This window comes from Thalia democratica, chromosome 1 (assembly GCF_965202585.1).
Source record: "Thalia democratica chromosome 1, ktThaDemo2.hap1.1, whole genome shotgun sequence".
In the NCBI taxonomy this organism is placed as follows: Eukaryota; Metazoa; Chordata; class Thaliacea; order Salpida; family Salpidae; genus Thalia; species Thalia democratica.
Window position 1 is genome coordinate 58,438,792 of NC_139165.1, and position 3,915 is coordinate 58,442,706.

The following is a 3,915-nucleotide window of genomic DNA, read 5'->3' on the forward strand; positions in this document are numbered from 1 at the left end:
CTATGTTAAAATGATTAATTTAAAACTAAACTAATTAACTAAATAATTAAATATTAAAATTACTAAATAAAATTAATTGAGTCGATTTATTTTAATTTAAATGCTTAATTTTAGTTTTAATGTTGATTTTTGTTTGTTGTTAATGAAAATTTAAAGTTTAAACTATGGTGTATGAAAAAATAATAGAAGGATTTATTAAAATTTGTGTAACAAATATTTTGACTCACTTTATTTTTATGTTTTTTAATAGTTGTCATACAATTAACACTACTTTATGCCATTTTGATAGAAACGAATATTCTTTTATTGTCGTACTTTATAAAAAGAGATAAAATCGATTTTATAGTGTTTTACTTGCATCATGTTAAATAACTTGTAGTAAGAATGTTTTTAAACTAAAAAATGTCAAATTTTAAGATATAAGCTAATACAAATAGCTTTATTTGAATATTTTATATGACAGTTAAATTTACAATTATGATGAAAGTTTTAAATGTACTTATCTAAATTTCTTTCATACTTTTATCATCGCATTTAAAGTTTTACTATTTTTAAGTTGTTGAAAATGTTTATTTTATAATACTTTTTAAAAAAAGTTTACAGTTTTTGGAAAAAATAATTTTTAGATTATCAACAAATATAACAGAACATTATTAAAAAAAGTTAACGTTTTAGCAAGTATAATAAAGGTGTTTTTAAACTGTTAATAAATATTTTTATTAGACTAGAAAACAGTAATAAACTTTCAATTGTTCCAATGAGTAAACATCTATTTTTTTAGGAATACAAAAGTTAATGATAAAGGTACTGTGTTTTCTTAAAATTTTGTCCCATCATGCAAATTTGTCTTCGTGCAAAAGTGTCCCATTGTACAAATTTGAACCTTGATGCAAAATTGTCTTCTAGCAAAATTAACCCCTTGTGCAATTTAGTCCCTTCGTGCAAAATTGATCTTTAATGCAAAATTGTCTTTGTGCAAAATTGTCCTTTCGTGCAAATTTGTCTTCGTGAAATTTAGTCCCTTTGTGCAATTTTGTCTGAGAGCAAAAGTATCTTCGTTCAAAACTGACACTTTGTGAAAAAATTTGATTGTGAATTTTTGGCATCTTGTGCAATTTTTTTGTAATGCAATTTTGACCTGTTCCCAAAGTAAATATAGTTTAGTACTGTAGCAACTTTGATCATAAATATAAAGCTACGCCCTTCTAATATAAAAAAATGAATATAATGTCAAAAAGTACCTCTAAAATAGATGAATTTACTAAGTAAAATACGCGCCCTTAAAACTGACCATAACCTAATATTTTTCTATAAAAAAACAAGTTCTAACAATTACTTATGTTAGATCTTATTGATTAGAACTGAATAATTTACAAACTAATAAAAAAGCTCAGTAAATGTTTAATAATTTAAAATATTCACCTACCTACAAGCACATATACCAAAATTTTATAGACACCAAAATACATAGTGCTTTTACAGTATTATGATTATACAAAATATAGGGTTGTCACTTTACCTGGAAATTTGATAACTTAGATTATTTGACAATTTAGGCAAAAAAAATAGAAAAACCTTGAATTTAAAAAACTTTTACATGCTCAGTAGTAAAATTTCAATTTGACTCAAAAAGTCTATCATATATATAAAAAAAATTATTATCATCAAAATTATTAAAAAAAAACATATCTGAAGTATCTTTTCAATGTTTTTATACTATTTAACACAGTTTCTTACCTTAAACTTTATTTTAAGCTAAAAATAGACCTTAAAATGTGTACTTTTAAAAACCTAGAAAAAATTAGTGGCAACCTTGTAAATATGTTGTTCATAGTGACATTACCAATTCTCTCCTCAAGTTAATTTTATGAGTTTGCTGCATTTTTTATTTCCCTTGTAGAAAGGTTACCAACAAAAATGTGAATGTAAATGATAATAAAAATTGTAATCTAAGGTAGGAGACTATAAAGCTCATGGTAGTTTATAGTTTCCAAAGTCAATATTGGTTCTCCCAATTTAAAAAACCTTTACTTATAACTTCTTTAGTTTATTTTAGAAAGGTTGATAAACAAGGTTTCTATTTTATTTCATTATTGTTTTAAAGTAATAATTACAAGCAAGTTGTGTGCAGCTTGATGACCAAAAGGTCTTTCTCCACGCCAATTTATTGACCATAGTTGTGAGCGTTCAAACTTTTATTCTTTCTTTTCTTTCATATTTGAAAAAGTATGTGCAGGAGTCCAAGAATATAGGTGTCTCTCTAGGCTGTATTTTTAAGGGTTAAATTTTTTAAGTAACTCTGCAGTTTTAAATCTGAAACTACAAAAGTTAGATATTAATATCTTATATATGATTTTTCACTACATACATATCTGCAAAGCTTTAATTACTATTTATCTTTTTCTTGTTATTTTTATCAAATATACTGTGTTTACTAACAATCAAATGGTAGAAGCTATTAAATTAAGGGCATAGGAGGGTCCGCCTTTATTTTTACAAGTTGATGTTGTTTAATGAAGTTTTATCTGAGCTATCAGACATTTTTAACAGCTTGAAAAAATTCAAAGTAATTTTTGAGATATGAGTGGTCAAAGTTAGTGACCTCTATAGGTTCCTAATATAAGACGCAAACTAAAAATGCAAAAAAAGACCATTTCAACCAAAAATCTATCTCCTCCTTCATTTTTTAAGCAATCTTTAAATTTTCACAGAAAGGGAATTTTTAATTTAAAAATATAATAAAACAATTTTTTGTTTTTTTTGAAAATTCCAACGTTCAAAGTTTGAAATTTAAACAAATTAAACTATAAAAAGAAGGTTTCCTAAAAGTTTGAGGTCTCTAGTTCAAAAATAAAGGAGAAGATAGTTTTTAGTAATTTTTTAAAATTCCAAGAAAATTAACCCCAAAAAATTTAAGGTAGGTATGTTTGTATTCGAAAACTTTTTATAAAAATTACAATATCTCAACACTCTCAATCAAATATGATTTTTCAATTCAAGATGAATTATCATGTACAATGAAATTTATTTAAAAATTCAGAAGTTACTGAGTTTCACTGCCACCATATTTTCAATCTGTTATTCTTATTCAAATAAATTGTTTTACTCTATTCCCTTTAAAGCCATAATCTGCGGCCATGAGGTACTTCTTAGGTATAAGCAAACTTTTTTAAAACCATGAAAATGAAAGATTTTTATAAAACAACTACAATTAGCCTCTTAATTCAACAAAATCTCATATATAGTGGATTCCATTATGGTTCATTTAATCACATTTATGTTTTAAAATAGTATTTTTCTAAAGGTTGATACAATTTAAAATAAATAAATATGAAATAAAATATTTTGTGGCCCCTAAAGACTTTATATATATAGTGCAGCCTATGAGCAATTGTTTTTAGGAATAATAGTAAAAAAGGCTGCTGATCCCTTGACTAATACAGTATCTGACTATATCTGTCTGATGAGTCCTATTGAGAACAAAAGCAGGTTGCAGAATTTATATGATTTGTTGTTAGTGGTGTGCTGTTTAGTATAGTGCACAGTAGATAAGTTAAGTCAAAATTATGTGCACACCAAATTAGTAGTTAAATTCAGTTTTTGTAGATTTTTTAAAAATTATGACTTGACTGAATTAAATTACAATATAAAGCCTATCAACATTATGTAATATAAATAAATTTAAATAAAGAATATGTTTTATAAGAAAAACCTATCTAGCTGATAAATTTATTTAAAAAGGTAGTTGTATAGAACAACACCATTAATTTTATTATACATTAGATTGCACTGCAGGTGCTTGTTGTATGATGGCAAAAATATCTCACAAAGATAGCCTAAATATTGCTACTATTATACCCAAGATAAATGTATTAGGTTATATATAAAGTACCCACTACTAATTTTTATAATATA